The 19484-nt window shown below is 37.3% G+C and overlaps 1 protein-coding gene and 1 pseudogene across 4 annotated transcripts in view; one reads left to right on the forward strand and one right to left on the reverse strand.

Moving 5' to 3' along the window:
* SLC10A7 (solute carrier family 10 member 7) overlaps window positions 1-19484 on the forward strand; it is a 250575-nt gene that overhangs the window by 105877 nt on the left and 125214 nt on the right. The gene's annotated exons all lie outside the window — the stretch shown is intronic.
* LOC115943460 (large ribosomal subunit protein uL23 pseudogene) lies at window positions 3456-3963 on the reverse strand (annotated as a pseudogene).

A 19484-nucleotide genomic window follows, 5' to 3' on the forward strand; every position in this document is an offset into this window, starting at 1 on the left:
CTTACTGGTAAATTAAATCTAATAATTTGATATATAATTCAGACGTTAAGTTTGTCCCATCATAAAAGTCTTGAACACATAGGATGGTATCCTGCAACACAAGATTCTTTCTGCCACAGATGTTTATAGCTTAAAAATTCACATAGAACGTGGGTGACTGTTGTATTTCTAGAGTTCTTGATTGGCTACCGCAGTGTGGATTAACTGAGCACAGAGTAACCCTTTGTTTCATATTGCTCCACAAATGGGCCATTTTCTCCCATTAAAAAATTAAGGTATGTTTTACAGATAGTAAAATTCATTATTTTTAGTGTGCAGTTCTATGAGTTTTGACAAATGCTTGTAGTCATATAAGTACCACCATAATCAAGATGTAGAACATTCTATCACCCCTAAAGTTTCCCTGTGCCCCTTTGGAGGCAATGCCTCCACCCACCCTCCCAGCTCCTGGCAACTACTGATCTGTTTTCTGTCCCCGTAATTTTGACTTTTTCAGAACACTGCATAAATTGAATCATACATCATGTAGTGCGTTGAGCTTGACAAATGTGGCATTTTTGTTAATGTACATTTTTAAACACCATTTTTTTCTATATGGGAACAAAAGTGTTATTGCATGTATTTTTAAAAAGAGATTTCCAAAGTTGTATTTTTGCAGTGTGCTTTTCATTTATTGAAAAGTACTGGTTGATGTTTTGGCTCATAGATAGGTTGAGAGTATCTAAATATTCCTGAGCTTTTGCCTATACATACCTATTTAAAAATTCCTTTCTCTGTGTCCCATATATTGGAAAAGAAATGGTTAAATTATCTTTCAGAATGTGTGGAAAGATATTTGCTCCCAGGTTGTTGGTTCAGAGTTTTTGGATTTGTTGTTTTTTAACCCAAGCCCTGCATAGTGGAATGTATTGTGTCCCTCCCAAAATTCCTATGTTGAAGTCCTAAGCTCCAATGTGACTATATTGGGACTAGGGCCTTTAAGGAAATTAAGGTTAAATGAGACCCCAAGGGTTGGGCCCTAACCCAATAGGCCTGATGTATTTATAAGAGCAGGAGACACCAAGGGGTGCTCACTTACTTGGAGGAAAGACTAATGAGGTTACAGTGAAAAGGCTGCTCTTTGTGAACTGAGGACAGAGGCCCCTGCAGACAAAGTCTGTTGGCACTCTGGGATCAGACTTCCAGCCTCCAATATGTAGAAAATAAGTTTCTGTTGTTTAAGCCACCCGGTCTGTGGTATTTTGTTATGGCAGCCTAAGCAAACTAATGCATCCTGAATTTAAGAATCTGTAGTGGCTCTAAGAATTTCCACATAGCTGCAGAATTACACACAGTATTGCCATAATGTACTAAAATTTCTAGGAGACTTGAAGTTCTGAGCTATAAAGAGTCCAGTAGAAATTAATAGCATTAAATCTGGCATCATCCTAGTCAGACTCAAAGTGGTGACTCAAAATGGCAAAGGCATTAATAGATGATAAGGCAGTAGATAACTGGGAGAAGCAGAAGGGCTGATATTCCTACCAAGTGAGAAATAGAGGATGCTTCAGAGGGAAAAAAAAAAATGACTTGAAATCTCCCATCCACTAGTATGCTTCAGTCAACTGTAAGTAATATAGACATTTTTTTATCCCCATTGATAAGAAGATGGGAAGTAGACAATTGCTGATCTTGGTTCTGATGTTCAACAACATAATCAAGTTCCAAACTCTTTCCATCTCTTTGCTCTGCTCTACTTAGCTGTTGGTCTTTTACCCTCGTGCTTTGTTGCCGTCTTGGTAGCAAGATGGCTGCTATAGCTTCAGGCATTGTGTCCTTGTTCGAGGTATGATGGAAGAGAAAAGGCATTGCTAGAAAGCTTTCCTCTCATCATTGTCCTTAAAATAAGTAAGACAAGCATTCACAAGAGGCTTTCAGCAGACTTTCTCTAATACTTCATTGACTAGAACTCAACCAGAAGGTTATTGCTAGCTGTAAGGAAAGGAGACAGGTTGAGTGTCTATCAAAGGGAACAGAATTCTCCTTTGCTTCTTGACCTTCTTCCTTTCTTGGCACACATAGGAAATGTAACATTTGTTATACATCATGGGAGTGAAGAGAAAGCTCCTACTGCTCCAAGCCCTGCCCATCTGCCCCAAGGGTTAGGGAGAATCAATATCTTGTCTATCTGTGGTGCATTTCAGGCTCATATTAGTTGGAAATGACTAGTGGACTAGTCATGAGTCATATCCTAGGTTGGACATACTGTTGCTTCAAAGAAAGCAGGGCTTTGTTAGCATATAAGATGGGTATGGCTATTGGGTAGGCAATCCATAGAATCAGGCCCAGTAGCTGTTTGCTTAAAAAAAAATTATGCTTGAACTCAGAATATTCTGTATTTGGATTTGAATAAATGTGGATCTGTTACTCTCAGAAGTCACCTCCCCCCACCTTTAATAGTGAAATTATTATATACTGTGAAAGGCTGGGAGCTGGAAAGTTGACTTCTTTTTTCAGATATACTTTCAGCCTCACTGTGGTAGTCTGACTTCTATATACTTTAGGCTATCCAGTAGATGATAAAGGGAAAGCGAGGGGGCGGGAAAGGGTCCATCACCAAAGTGAATCAGGTTGATATGTGAGAGACCAGAGTTGCATAGTCAGCTTGTGAAGAAGAACCCTAGGAACCAGGCACCAAGCAGATTAGTGGTAGTTGTCTTCTAATGTGTCATATTGCTAAGGGTGCTCTGGCACATCATTAGATCTCCAGTATAGTCAGTCAGGATGCTCCTCTTGCTCCTCTCCATAGCAGAGTGGAGATCCAATAGGAGCTGCATCAGCAGTGCGTTCCAAGAGTTGTCAAGGCTTTACTCTGCAAAGCGTGGATGAAGAGCTTATAGATGAATGTGTGAAACGTTAACTCTTCTGTGCTCCAAAATAAATAAATGGAGTGCCTAAGGTAGAGAAGGGAGATTAGTTCATATATTAGGTGTTTAGTGATAGCCTTAAAAACAATATTTCCTCTGGAGTAATAGTTTCTGAGCCTGGAGGCTTGGGATCCTAGTAAATTCTGAAAATTTATATTCAAAATGTATTCTATAATTGTATATGGATTTTTCTGGAAAGGCCATGGCTTTCATCTAATTTTCAAAGATTAAGAACAGAGAATATGCCGAATGTTTAAATAACACAGACTTGAAGCAGTTTTTCAGGTCTCATTAAAGTTATTTTAAGAGAACTGTGGCTTCTAATTGTTCTGTAACCTGATAATCTGTTTAAACATTAATTTCTCTTTGATGTATAAGGTTTTACAGTATGTGAAGTATGTAGCCTAAGTGGCTTTATGGAAAAGATATACTTTTTTCCAAAATATTCATCAGTCCTGAGACCACAAAATTTAGTTTTTTTCTTGAGGAAGATAAAACCCATTGTATGGGGTGACCCTAATTATCCATAGTCTTTTTTTCTTTGTGAAAAAATTTATATTTAGATTTAGTCAGCTGGACTCAGTTTAGATGATTCCAATTTTGTTGGCAACATCCAAAGCATCATAGTCAGGAGCCAGTCGAACATATGCCTTCTTCTCTCCATCAGGCCTGATCAAGGTGTTGACCTTGGCCATGTCAATGTCGTAGAGCTTCTTCACAGCCTGTCTGATCTGGTGCTTATTGGCCTTGACATCCACAATGAACACAAGTGTGTTGTTGTCTTCTATTTTCTTCATGGCTGACTCAGTAGTCAGGGGGAACTTGATGATGGCATAGTGATCAAGCTTGTTTCTCCTGGGGGCGCTCTTTTGAGGATATTTGGGCTGCCTCCGCAGACGCAGTGTCTTGGGTCATCAGAATGTAGGTGACATGCAGATCTTCTTTTTTTTTTGTGACTGTGGACGCCTTTCAGCACCACTTTCTTGGCCTTCAAAGCCTTTGCTTTGGCTTCGGCTTTGGGAGGGGCAGAGGCTTCCTTCTTAGCCTTCGGTGCCATCTTCGTAAAAGGGTATACATAGTCTTTTGTAAGTGGTATTGCTAAGGAGTCATAAAACTTCTCCTTCTACCACCAAGATTATTTAGAGTTAAGGGTAAATTACTTACAATTGTCAGATACTTAATTATTTACTAGTTTTTGCAGAATTGGACAAGGTAGTTAGATATTTACCAAGTTAGACTTTTAATCATAGCAAAATAGTGGTAGATGATAGATAGATAGGTAGAGAGATAGGTAGGTAGATAGGTAGATATAGGTAAATAAAGAAAGAGTGAGCTTTCTCTGTTATAAAACAATTGTCAGTTCTTCATTGCCTTCAAACTTATTTCTGTCCTTTAGATGTGTGTGTTTAAATAATTTTTCCCTTGTGGATGAAGCTGACAGCATTTTCCAAATTGATTTTCTATCTGTAATATTCCAACCATATTTCAAACCTCATTAAAGCCCTTTTCATCATTTCTCTGACTCCATTAGTTATGGCAGCATCTCAAAATTTAGTTTTCTCAGTAAATTTCATTATTGTGGTTACCAATTCATTATAAAATGATCAGAGGAGTAGGAGGGAGAGAAAAGGAATTGACATATGAGGACAAAGTGAAAGATGAGGACTCTTTGGCCAGTAAAGTAGAAATCTATCAAATCATGAATGGCATATGTAAGGTGAACATGCACCAAGATGGTGGATCTGGAAATAGAGGAAAGGGCATTCTTAAAACTCCCGAAAAATAACAAGGAGAGGTACTTAACACAGGCAGAAAAGTAATTTTAAAGGGGTTTTGGTGAATTTATTTCAGAACCAATGAGAAACTAAATTGTAGTAAATCTGCCTATAAACTCTGAACAGATCCTAAATAATTGCAAGTAGTATTATGCTACACATGGTCTCTTATTTTTTTATCATGTTCTCTGGGACATCCTTTAGGAACAGAACTTTGCAATGTTTGGGCAAGATGGGGTCTGATCTAGAAAGATAATCCCTATGCTGTTTTCATGTGAAGTTGGCAAACAAGACTAGTAATAACCAAAATTACCGCAGCAAATCAGTAAAGACTACATCTGCAGTTTATTCTGACAATGAATTCATCCTTTATAAAGGAAGTGCTTTCATATCTGAAGTTTACTCTAACAAAGAAGCAAAATATAGATGAGGATGTTTTTATCTTTAATAAATAAACAGTTCTTACAGATGAAGCAAATACATATGTCAGTGGAGAAATGAGCAAAGATCTTAAGCTGGCCATTCACAGAGGAACAAACATGGATGAGCAATAAAATTAGGAAGAGATGTACAACTGCACTGCTGATCGTATCAGTACAAATAAAATTGAGATATTTTCCATTTATGAAATCAGCAAAGTTTAACAAGATTGACTGATTGATGAGAATGGAAAGACTTAGAAATACACACTGTTGGTAGGTCTATAAATAAGATTTGATCTTTGTAGATGGTACTTTCACTATGTGGATCAAAACTGGAAATGCTTAGAATAGTAACAACAATAATAGCATCTATCAAAGCTACCATGGACTTGGTGCTGTGCCAAATACTTAGCCTGTGTTATATTTTTTATTTTTAGTAACTGTTATTACTCTTGTATTGTAAGTGAGGAAACCATAACTAAAAAGAGTTTGATGATAACAGCTATTAAGTGATATGAACTTGTATCTTTCTAACTCCAGATTCCACAACGATGACTACCATGTTGTTCAGCCTGTTCATGCTGGGTCAGTTGCACTTCTAGGAATTTGCGTTAAAAAGACAATTGTCAAATGCCTGAGTGGTACACATAAGAACGCTGTATACCTTCATAGGTGCTAAGTATCCATGCAGCTATATGAAATGCATTTTGGGCATATTCCAAGCAGTGAGCTAGAACCGAGACTGCTGAATAAATGTGGGAATCGGAAAGGTGCCCCTCTCAGTGAAAAGAGTACTAGAAAAACTCTTCTCGTTGGCCATGATAAGTGATAGTGTTGTCTCAGCCTGAGATCTGAATGGAAGAAAATAAGTCTCCTGTGAAAAGTGCACACTCCAACCCTGTGCTAAGAGGTGGTTAGAGAGTATAAATTTATACCATTTTCATGGGGCCAGAAACTCTGAGCATAGAAATTAATATAAAAACTAGTACCAGACAGGAGTTTCAGAGAGAATAGAGAGAGTAGCTGAGAATTAGTAAAACATGAATTCCTAGATTGAAGAAGTTCACCAACTCCCAAGCAGGATAAGTATGAATAAATCCACCCCTGTGTATCAGAATAAAACTTTGATACAACAAAAACAACTACAGCTGCAACCACTACTAACAGTAAAATGGCAAACCCTTATATACTGGTTACTTTGTGCCAGGTAATCTCCTAAGTGAGATATATGCACACAAACGTGTACACACATACATGTGCACACACTCACACACTCACTGATTTATAGATAGTGACTATTATCCCCATTTTTTTTTAAGAGGAAGTAAGGCACAGAGAAGTTACCAAATCTTCCCAAGATTACACAGCTAGTACGTGGCCAAGCTGAGATTTGAATCCAGATCATCTACTTCCCAGGTCTGTGCTCTTGACCATTACACATTGTGCTCGAAGAGAATATTTCCAAACTAACCAGAGAGAAAAAGCAACTTCCCAAAACAATAATTAGCCTGGCAGCTGACTTCTCTAAGTCAGAAATAGAGGCCAAATTAAAATGGAATATCTTCTAGTGCTGTAGGAAGATGGCTGCCAGCTGAGAAGATCAATCACAAATTATCATTCAAGGGTGAAGCTGAGTTCTTCTTCCTGTCCCCTTCCTGTCCTCCTCCCCTTCTTTTCCTTATCTTTTCTTTAAAAAAATAATTTTGGTTCCCTTACCTCCCCTTGAGGTAGCTGAAGTTGGGGTAGCCTGCCGGTCCAGGGCTAAGGAGGTGACTGGCACCTGGTCCGGGGAGGCAGTCAGGGCCGACAATGCCAGCCGGCTGGTTATATACAGGACATATGAGGAAATAAGTAAATTAAAGATAATTAGTGCTCAAAAGTGATGAGGACATGTCAGAAAATGTCAGAAGCTTGAAGGGACTTGCACTGGCCAAATCTGCAATTATTTGAACATCCAAATTAGTAAGATACCAAAAGATTATAACCCAGTGAATAAGATAGGAATGCATGAGTCCATACTAATATAAATAAGTAAATGAATAAACAAATCATTGGGAGGGAATTTTAGGCAAGAAAGATATGAGGAATGCTGGAGTTAGAAAAATCACTGGCAACTAGTATTCTCCAAGTATTTTAATTACAAAGGGAGAAATAGTAATTTCACTGAGAACCTAGAAGACATCACCTTAACCAAGCGGTCAAAGTGAATATCCCCAGTAATGGGGCAAATGGACATCATTGCCTCCTGATGTGATAATTGGAAGGCGTAGCATCACTTCTGTGGCATTCCTGTCAAAAATCATAACCTGAATTTAATCATGAGAACAACACAGACAAACCCAAACAGACTCTCTGTGAAATAAGTGGCCTGTACTCTTCAAAAATAACCAAGATTATGGAAGGCAAGGAAAGATTAAGGAATTGTTCCAGATAAAGAGACATGACAATTAACTGCAAAACATGATTCTAGATTAAAAAAACAGAGGTGTTGTAACGAGTACTGGGTGTTATACGCAAACAATGAATCATTGGACACTACATCAAAAACTAATGATGTACTACTGTATGGTGACTAACATAACATAATTAAAAAAAAAAAAGAAAAAGATTGGGACAGTTGGTGAAATTTTGGATGGGACTGTGGATTTGATGGTAGATGGTAGTATCATTATTAAGATAATTTCCCAATAAGCAGGTTTTACTGTGGTGGTATAGGAGAGTGTCCTTGTCTTTTAGGAAATACACACTGTCAAATTAATGGTGTATCATGGCTATAACTTACTCTCAGTTCTGAAGACAATGATTGTAAGTGTGTGTTTATATACCTCTTTTGTGGTAGTTGTACAGATGTAAATTTTTATTCCATTCCAAACAGATCTACGTAGCACCTAATTATACCCTTTAATCTGGTTTCTAAAAATGTTTCATAAAGTTTATTTTGATCTAGTTTTTAGCTTAGTTGACCTTTGCAATCTCAACAAAAATGCTAATTCAGAGCACCCCGAATCACAAATTCACTGCATTCATGTATTTTTTACTTACTAATTTTATGTAATTTCTTCTTGATTTAATATATTGTAAACATAGGTAACCAACTCCTTGGTGTTTATTTATAATGAGAAGAGACTGGTATTTAGAGTTGGACAGACTTGGTTTCAGACTCCAGTTCTGTTTCTCTCTGGCTGTGTAAATTGGGACAAAATCCTCATCTTTTTTTCCTTTTTTCTCATGGTTTCCTCATCCGTAGGCAACTCAGGATTGTTGTCAGGAACAAACATGGAAACCTGAGAAGCCTAAGCACAATTTCTGGCATGTAAGAGGCATGCAGTAAGCGTTACCTTCTCTCACTTCATTCTTTCTTCCTTCTCTCACCAGAAGTGTCCTTGCAGATCCCCTGGGCATAAGGAAATACAAAGCTTATTAATATGGGGCCAGAGGAAAAGGACTCTATCCCTGTCCTTTTGTTCATATTTGGCTTCCCTCCTTCTATCTGACTCTTGCCTTTATTTCTGTAAGTCATCCATCATCATCCAGAAGATGAACCAGGCCAGATGGTGATCCCAGTTTGGGGGGGAGGATGGGAGTAGAGCACAGAGGGTGAGGGGATTGCCAGACCACCAAAGATTCCTAGGGGACCAGTAGCCAGGGGAAGTGAGGAATCTTGAACAGGTCTTTCTACCCTAAAGACTTTTACCGTCTGCTGCTGGAGTAGCTTATGATCTCTAGGAAAAATACTGATTGATCATGGCTGAATGACTGTCCGATGCTTCTTTCTGACTTGTTACTCAGCAACCCAATTTTAGCTATTATGAGTCCTGGGGCCATTCAGCACTTGCAGCTTCTTTCCTTTCATATTTCATATTTTCTTTTCCTTCATATTTTCTTTGTTCTTTTTTGGGTGTTTTTCTTGTTGCTCACCTTCTTTATACTTTATACATAAATGTATATTCCCTAACACTCAATATACATTTTGTGCCATCTTTATTACATGTTAATTTATTTCTGTTTCTTTTGTCTTCTTCTTTTAATATCCACAAGGGGGTGGAGGCATGGGTGAAATAAGTGCAGGTGGTCAAATGGTACAAACTTCCCACTGAAAAAACTAAAGAAAAAAATATATATCTGCAGGGCCAAACTGATAAACATGGTATGTGTGTGGAAAGTAGGAGCTCTTATTGACAACCTGTCCATTCATCTGTCATCTCATCGGTCAGATGTGAACTACAATAAAAGTCCAGTGGGACCTGAAGCTTAGCCTACTTTTTTTGCTTCCTTGGAACCAACTTCCACAAGTTTACAATTAGTGTTCTGCTCCCTGGCAAGAGCTCAAGTGCTGAAAATCTGAGCCCATATCCTTAGTTCTATTCTGATTCCTACCACTGTGCTTTGCATCTAGTAGGTGTTCAATAAATGTTTCAATAAGTGTTGATTATATCTGTGACTCAAAAAAAAAAAACAAAAACAAAAAAACAAACCCTCAAGATCCTGCTTTCTACCGCAGATATTAGTAGTAAGCCAAGAAACCAGAATAGGATTGAGTGTGGGCCTCTACTGGGCCATGCTCTTATAACCTTCCAACTTCCCTTCCAGCCACTGCCGCATTTCACTGCTATTCTTCCAAGCAAACAATTTTTTAAAGTTTTTATTTAAATTCCAGTTAGTTAACATACAGTGTTATATTAGTTTCCGGTGTACAATATAGTGATTCACCACTTCCCTACGTCACCCAGTGCTCATCACAACAAGTACACTCCTTGATCTTCATCACCTATTTTACCCACCCCCCCACCTACCATCAGTTTGTTCTCTATAGTTAAGAGCCTGTTTCTTGGTTTGCCTCCCCCTTTCTCTTTTACCCATTGCTCGTTTGTTTTGTTTCTTCAATTCCACATATGAGTGAAATCATATGGTATCTGTCTTTCTCTGACTGACTTATTTGGCTTAGCACAATACTCTCTACCTCCATCCATGTCGTTGCAAATGGCAAGATTTCATTCTTTTCTATGGCTCAGTAATATTTTACAGTAATGCTCAGTAATATTGGCTATTGGAGATAAAATGCTGCTGTAAACATAGGGCTCCATGTATCCCTTTGAATTAGTATTTTTGTATTCTTTGGGTAAATACTCAGTAGTTTGATTACTAGATTGCAGGGTATTTTTAATTTTTTGAGGAACCTCATGTTTTCCAGAGTGGCTGCACCGGTTTACATTCCCACCAACAGTGCAGGAGGGTTCCCCTTTCTCTGCATCCTCACCAACAGCTCTTGTTTCTTGTGTTGTTGATTTTAGCCATTCTGACAGGTGTGAGGTGATATCTCATTGTAGTTTTCATTTGCATTTCTCTGATGATAAGTAACATTGAGCATCTTTTCATGTGTCTCTAGGCCATTTGTAGGTCTTCTTTGGAAAAATGTCTATTCCTGTCTTCTGCCCATGTTTAAATTGGGTTATTTGTTTTTTGGGTATTGAGCTTTGTAATTTCTTTATATATTTTGGATACTAACCCTTCATCAGATATGTCCTTTACAAATATCTTCTCCCATTCTGTAGATTGCCTTTTACTTTTGTTGTTTCCTTCACTGTGCAGAAGCTTTTTTTCTTTTGATATAGTCCCAATAGTTTATTGTTGCCTTTGTTTTCCTTGCCCCAGGAGATATCTAAAATGAAGTTGCTATGGCCTATGTCAAAGAACTTACTACCTGTGTTCCCTTCTAGGATTTTTGTGATTTCAGGATTCACATTAAGGTCTTTAATCCATTTTGAATTTATTTTTGTGTATGGTGTAAGAAAGTGGTCCAGTTTCATTCTTTTGCATGTTGCTGTCCAGTTTTCCTAACACCATTTGTTGAAGAGACATTATTTTTCCCATTGGATATTCTTTCCTGCTTTTTTGAAGATTAATTGACCATATAGTTCTGGGTTCATTTTTGGGTATTCTGTTCTGTTCTATTGATCTGTGTGTCTGTTTGTTTTTTTTTTAAAGATTGTGTTTATTCATTTGAGAGAGAGAGCGGGGGTTGGGGGAGGAACAGAGGGAGAGGGACAAGCCGACTCCACGCTGAGCACAGAGCCCAATGTGGGGCTTAATCCCATGACCCTGAGGTGATAACCTGAGCCAAAATCAAGAGTCGGACACTTAACCCACTGAGCCATCCAGGTGCCCCTTATCTATGCGTCTGTGTTTGTGCCAGTTCCATAATGTTTTGGTTATTACAGCTTGTAATATAACTTGAAGTTCAAATTGTGATGCCTTCAGCTTTGCTTTTCTTTTTCAAGTTGCTTTGGCTATTCGGGATCTTTTGTGGTTCCACACAAATTTTAGGATTGTTTCTTCTAGCTCTGTGAAAAATGTTGGTGATATTTTGATAGAGATTGCATTAAATGTTTAGACTGCTTTGGGTAGTATAGAATTTTAACAATATTTGTTCTTCCAGTCCATGAACATGGAAGGTCTTTCCATTTCTTTGTGTCATCTTCAATTTCTTTCATCAGTGTTTTATGGTTTTCAGAGTACAGGTCTTTTACTTCTTTGGTTAGATTTATTCCTATCTTAATTTTCTTGGTGCAGTTGTAAATGGGATTGATTCCTTAATTTCTTTCCATTGCTTCATTATTGGTGTAAAGAAATGCAACACATTTCTGTACATTGATTTTGTCTCCTGTGACTTTACTGAATTCGTTTATCAGTTCTAGCAGTTTTTTGATAGGAGTCTTCCAGGTTTTCTATATAGAGTATCATGTCATCTGCAAACAGTGAAAGTTTGACTTCTTCCTTGCTGATTGGGATGCCTTTTTTCTTTTTGTTGTCTGATTGCTGTGGCCAGGACTTCCAATCTATTGTAAATAAATGTGATGAGAGCGGACATCCCTGTAGTGTTCCCGACCTTATGGGAGAAGCTCTCAGTTTTTCCCTGTTGAGGATGATATTAGCTGTGGGTTTTGGAAACAGCTGTTCCAGGCTTCATTCCTTATAGCACTTCGCCTCTTCAGTTTACTCTAATCAAGTATCTCTGACACTCTACTAAGAACTTAACTTGGCTCTTATCGAGGTTACCAGTCATCTCCATCTTTCCAAAGCCAGTGGTGGTTTCTTTGTTCTTGTCTTACTCAAGCACTTGGGAATAGTGGACACAATTGATCACTCCCTCTTTGAAACATGTTTTCCTCTTCATTTCCGTGATACGTATCTCTCCTGGGATTCCATCTGTTTTGCCAACCACCCCTTCTCAGTTTCCTATGTGGGTTCTTTGCTTTGCTTAACTTCTAAATGTTAGAGTGTCTCAGTGCTTGGTCATGGGTCCTGGTCTTTTCTCTGTCTACAGTAACTCCCTAGAAAAGTTCACCCAATTCCATGGTTGTTTTGTTTTGTTTTGTTTTGGGGGATGGGTAGGGCAGAGAGAGGGAGAGAGAGAATCTCAAGTAGATTCCACGCTCAATGTGGAGCCCAACACTCGGCTCAATCTCATGACCCTGAAATCATGACCTGAGCCAAAATCAAGAGTTGGACACTCAACGAACTGAGCCACCCAGGAGCCCCAATTCCATGGTTTTATGTAACATCAAAATGCATCTGCTACCAGATTGATATCTTCAGGTCTAACTTCTTCCCCAAATGCCAGACTCATATATATCAAAAAACCTATTTGATGTCTCATCTTGGATATCTAATAAAAGTCTCAAGTTTATCATATGCAAAATAGAATTTTTGATCCCCCTTCCCATCCTTAGATTGCTTCTCCCTCAGTTTTTCTCATTTCAGTAAATGGCTCTACTCATTATTTGAATATAAGACTGTTCCTGGATTTCTTTCCACCATCTCCCTCTCCCCATATCTGACTTATCAGTAAATCCCATTGGATCTACCTTCAAAATAGATCTTGAGTTCATCAACTTCTCTTCATCTTCACTGTCACTACTCAAATACCAGATGCCATCAACCCTTGCCTCCTACCCTATAAATTATTCCCTAATTGGTCTTGCCTGCTTCTGTTCTGATCTCCCTAAAATTCTGACTTCACTCATCAGCTAAAGTAATCTTTTTAGAATATAAACCTCACATTATATTACCATACTTTCTCCAGACTCTTCCTAGTTTTAAAACCTCTGTTGTCTTCTGTTGCCCTTAGGAAAAAATTTATAGATTCATTATCCCAACCAATAAGGTCCTATTAGCTAGCCCTGTCTTCCTCCTTGGCCCCACCTAATACCACACCACATACTCAGCACACTCCAGCAACACAAAGTTTCTCTCCTCAAACACACCAAGGCTGTTTTTTTCCTCAGGGCCTTTGCACTAGCCCTCCCCTCTGTCTGGAACATTCTGGTCTTCACTGGATTGGCTGCTTGTCACTCAGGTGTCAGCTGAAGTGACCCTTCCTCAGTGGCCTTCCATAAGTACCTCCCCAGTACTTTCTAACACATCAACTTTTTTATTTCTTCAAAGCCATTATCATTATCAAAAGTTATCTCGTTCTTTTGTCCATTGTGTGTCAATCCCCACTAGAGCTCTAAGAGAGGAGGGACCTTGCCTGTCTTTTTCACTCTAATATCCCTGCTGTTCATATAGTACCTGGCACCTAGTCTGTGCCGGTCTAAATAGCTATAGAATAAATTAACCATTTTCCAGGCAGGACTGAGGATAAAACAAAAAGCCTTGGGATTTGTGAGTCTTATAATTAGTGGTTATGATACATATTCACATGCAAGGTTTCACTTTGCCCACCTTGGCTGTTTTTTCTCTCTTTTCTCTTTCTTCAGAATGGACTTGTCTGTGTTACCATCTCTAAACAAGTTTTACAAAGCCATGCTTTATCCTTCTTGTCTTTTGACATCACCCAGAGATTCTTTTCTGAAGAAGACTAATTCTAGCATGCTGTGGTCCATAAAACTCTTTCTTATTATATCAAATTAAATGGCTTCCTGATCACTGGTCCAAGGCTTGTCTACTTTTCTTATAACAAATGTTCCACTGTTGTTACAAACTGTAATTTTGTATAGATTCTCCTTTGGAGTTTCTGATTTTCTTGATCTAAATTTGTCTTCTTCTTTTGTGATAAAGAATCTTCTTGATACTTCTTCTCTTACTATACTTTAAACAGAAAGAAATAAAATATTTAAGTTTTGATGGATGCCACACATTCATTGTGTACGTGTGTGTATAAGTATATATAACTATTACCTTTATTCCATGAAAGGAAGGTATATGCAAAATGACCTCCAAAGGCTGAAGGAGCCATAAGACCAAAGAGAAAGGCCAGCAAGTCTAGCCTGATGAAAAGTGGTTTATTAAGGGGAATTATGGAAAGAAGCCTGTCTTGGGTGACCACAAGATGAGTAGATCTCCAAAATCCCACCTCCCTTAAGACTTGTTTTTATAGCCCTAGAGACTGGGAATACTGAGGGACCACTCAAGAGAATCTTTAAGAATAGTGTGTGTCATAGCTATATCTCCAGGGCAGATCAAGGACATTATGCCCTGAGGGTGTGCTTAAGGATGTGGTAAACAAGAGGAAAGAAGTGGTCAGGGGGTGACCGTGGAGAGGGGCTGTGCTCAAGAAGGTTTCAGGTCACAGAACAGTCATCATGGCAGATTTGTCTAAAATGACATTAGTCTGGCTCACACAACCTTTTTTCACATGGCTCTTCCTTATATCCTAATTGCTATTTCATTGCCAAAATAAATATCAAATTATGTAAGGAGATTTATCTATTTTTTCTCCAGTACAGAATAATTTTTTTTTTTTTTAAATTGAGTGTGTAGCAGAAGAGGTACTCATTCCCAGGTATTTGCTCATGTACACACACAGTCACATGCTTCCAGAAATCTCAAGGTGTTCCTAGGAGTTACTGTGTTCTGCAATATGATGTTGCAGAAAATACCAATGCTCTATCAATAACACTTTGAACACTTGTGACATTATATGCATGTGCACTGCCCGAAGAGCTAACTGTACTTAAACTCTGTTCCCCAGAGTCTCTGCCCGAAACGAACAACTTCTTTTGTTATTGCTTTATCCATTTTTTCTTTTATCTTTAGTTTCCACTTTTATTTTGTATTGTTTAATTATACTCCAGAGAATTCTTAAAGGTGTTTCTTCTGCTGTCCTGTTTTGATGCTAGCCCAGATCTACTCACTTTACAAGGACTACATACATCCATGCCCGGCTGTAGTCTTTTGTTTGCTTTTGAGCAAACCCACAGACTTACATTTCAACACCACTTTAGCATGAGTGGACTGGCCATACTGAAGGACTCATGTTGAATGATGTCTTTTTGTGACTTGAAGTTCACAAGTGGTATTACTGAGAAGCTCCATTAAGCAGGGTGTAAAGGAACGGTCAAGCTGTCCAATTGCTAAAAATCCTAAACTGTTGTGCCATGCAGATTCCTTAAAACTAAAGACTGGAACATAGTCATGGTATTTTCCAGCTAAAGGTTATAGTCCCACGGCAAAGACAGAACAGTTACCTGTGATCAACTGTATATGTTTTTGGGATGGTATTTCAAAAGCAGATCTATCTTATACTGAAATTCCTGGATGACTTCTGTGTTGCTTTGTAGTGCAGTTGGAAGAAATTCTCAGATGTCTAAAAACTTTTCTGACATTATTTTAGTTGACAAATAGTGTACAAGTGGTCCTGTTTTTAAATGAGTATTATTTAATCCACATTAAACCATCTTTGAGTTCTTACATGAATCTAAACTTTATTAAAGTCAAAAGTAATGTTTAGGGAGGGTAAAATCATAAATATGATTCATAATACTTAAAAAATCAACAACAGAGCTCCTAGTTGAATAGAAATCTCACTTAGAATTGTAGTTAAATCTTTGAAAGAAAAACTTCTGGGATTAAGAGTAAACCAGTTTTAGAAAAGAAATCAAATATTATGGAATTTGAAAATCTAATTTGGCATATATTAGATTAATGCCCTGTAAAATCCTAGAGTCTGAATTCAGTTTACAGAGTATTTGACTTAATTCTCTTATTTCTTTTTCTCATTTTTCCTTTGTTATTTATGTTTAAATCTTGGTGACTTTTCCTTGTATGGGTTTAAACATTTAGTACTGAATTCTTAAGGAGCAGGCCCCTCCCTGCCTTTTTTCAGTGAACTTTTGAGGAAACAGTGGCCAGGAATTCGTGTGTGTGTGAAATTACTCTTTTTATGAATATATAATCCCACAATTTCACCAAATACATATTTTTTGCTTGCAAATAAGTAGGGATTTAAAAATTTGGCACATAAAAAGCAAGGTTAATAAAGACCTTTTCATATACTTGTATCCCTAATATGTTTTTATTTTTTAAAAATATGCTGCAGCTGATTGAACTAAATTTGATTTTGACTTGTGCCACACAACTATAATTCCTTCAAAAACATGTCAATATGCAGTATATTTAAGGTGATGTCAGCAACAATTCCTTCTTTATTTAGAGTAATGTAATCTGAAACTATCAACTTTTTCTACTTTCATGAGCTTTTGACTTTCATACCATAATGCATGAAATAATGCATGTTATTTAAAGCTTTTGGTAAAATGTCCATCATTGGAGGGAAAATTTTTATTTAAATATGTTCTTCCATTGAAATGGGCTTTTCTACCAGTATCTTTCAACATTTGAAGCCCTTTGAGTTACTTTGGTTTAATTAGTTATCTCCTCATTTAAAAGTTAACATAATGATCCCTCTTCATAGTCAAAGAATTGAACTAATCAGGGTGATTAGGGTGAGGAAGAAAATATCCAATGATATCACAGCTAGTTACCTTATCGATTCTCTTCAGATAGACATGATTATGCAACATGACGGATAGTAGATCTGGACCAGAGAGAAGAAGGAATAATACTGGAAGTATGTGGAGAGAAAAAACTTTGTAGGTTGACCTAATAATGAGAACAATCCATGATGCATAGCAAAGAGAAGAATGACCAGTGGTTTGAGTTCAAGGGCCAATGTGGCTTACTTTAATAAGGATATCTTATCGATCTTTATGAATGTTAAGTTCTATAAAGTCCAAATTGAGCAAAGAAAAATGAATGACATACATAATTATCTACAAGTACAGGGTGGCGGGGGGACTTCAGTGGATAGAAACTACATTGAAATATCGAATAACCAAAGTAGAAACCCTCTTGTAGTAAGATATTTGTGCTGTGCATTTTACATATACTTGTTATTTTTGGTTTTCATTTAAGTTATTACATGTTAGCACTAGAGAGCATGTCTGCTGTTAGTATTGTTGGGAGCAAAGATATATTAGCACCTGACTCCACATCACTCACAGACAACCATGTTCATTTATTTGTGGAGTGAATTGTTCTATCTTTTATGTGCATATATTATGACAAGTGCTATTGCGGGGAAGGAGGGTGCAAAATTTAATCAGATAAAAAACCTACCCTGAATGAGCTTCTACTTTAAAAAGAGAGATATGTACACATAAATATATGAAATTTAAGGTAGTAGAAACTGTGTGCTTTAACAGGGAAGTATGTACGTGAGAGACAGCTGAATGATTACAAGGAGTGAGAGCTCAGATTTAGGGGGGAAGGTAGAAATGATCAGGTAAGGCTTCGTGGAAGAAGTAGAACTGTTGATCAGAGAACATGATTCCCTTTAAACATTTCTGATAGCTGAACAAAGCTCATGTATATCTAATAAGGCATGGCTTTTGAAAAATACAGATTATTCATTTTAAATAAAATTCATTTTATTCTTATGAATAAGAATATGGAGGAATGTGATCCATATCTGCAGGTCCTCCATATTTTCATTTGTTCATATTTCTTGTGTTTGTACATGGTAGGCTCTGTATGCTCTCTAAATAGGTATATTGCTAAAGATAAAGTTACAGACTTGTCTTGCTGTACTTGTAAATGCTCATCTAGTATAATAGTCCTTTATAATTTATAACTTAAAGTATAATATTTGTACTCCTTGAAATTTTTTTTTAAGATTTTATTTATTTATTATTTGAGAGAGAGAGAGAGAGAAACAGCATGAGAGGGGAGAGGGTCAGAGGGAGAGGCAGGCTCCCTGCTGAGCCAGGAGCTGTATGTGGGACTCGATCTCAGGACTCCGGGATCATGACCTAAGCTGAAGGCAGTCACTTAACCAACTGAGCCACCCAGGCACCCTCCTTGAAATTTTTTTTATGGCAAGCTGCCTCATATCTTTGGCCATGTCAGTGTTCATGAACCACTTTGTTACAGAAAAGTAGAAAAGAAGAATATAAAACAAGACCTATTTATTTTGTTCATCAGTTGTAACACTGGTAGATAAAAAATTTAATGAGGTAGGATGTTGAAATAAATACTTAAATCAGGCTTTCATTCATGATATAACCATGAATTATGAGAATTTGAAATCTAGAGCTGACCTTGACCAGTCCCCAGAGTCAGTGGAATTGGCCTTACATATTAAGTTCAGAAAAACTTGCAGTCATTCTGATTAGATTTCCCAGTATCATACAGAGTAATACTGACTGTTTAGATGCAAGGATTAGCTGTATTAATTGAGATAGATCTTCTATGGGTCTTTGAAACAATTTTACTGTAATTATCTGTAATATTTCATTGTGATTTTAAATGTGTTTATACTTTGAAACTGGACTTGAGAGCTATCTAGCCTACTCTGAAATTTATAGAGAACTGAATTTTCAGAAAGTGCTCTGAGTAATTGCTTTTATCAGTAGGTTCCAGTATAGAGTTAGATATGCACACAGAATTGCCTTTCCCTAAAGACACACTGCATACATTTCCTATTCAGATTATATTTACTATGAACCTCATTGGACTACATATAGTACTTAATAATAACTTATGCCTATTTCAGCTTTCCAAATTTAGTGCTTGAATTGGATAGGTAATGACTTATGGTGAGTATTTTTAATTAGCCTTTCTTTTCTTTGTGCTAGAAATGACTCAGTGTATCATGCACTCATTTGTTCAACAAGAGATGTTTCTTGACCCCTGTGTTCCCAGCATCATCACAACGATATTTTAGTGAACAAGGTAGATGCCCTATCTGCATTTATAGAGGTTACATTCTAATGTGGAAAGCAAACATTAAGCAACTGATTATATGGTAAGCATTACCGAAGAGTATACATGTGAAGAGAGAATGTATCAGGGGGACCATCTCAGTGAAATCCTCTTCCCCCATTTATAAGCAGTGTGATTTTCCATACATTTCTTAAGATTTCTGGGATCCATTTTCACATGTGTAAGTGGAGATAATAATGCTAACTTCATGGGTTTGTTTTGAAACTAAATAAAAAAATGCATGTAAAAAGTTGGGTACATTGCCTACTATAGGAACATTTAGTAATTATTGCCTATTAGGCTTTTTTAAAAAACTTTTTATTGTTATGTTAATCACC

The sequence above is a fragment of the Leptonychotes weddellii genome, chromosome 2 (genome assembly GCF_054177405.1).
Source record: "Leptonychotes weddellii isolate Sample4059 chromosome 2, ASM5417740v2, whole genome shotgun sequence".
Classification (NCBI taxonomy): domain Eukaryota; kingdom Metazoa; phylum Chordata; class Mammalia; order Carnivora; family Phocidae; genus Leptonychotes; species Leptonychotes weddellii.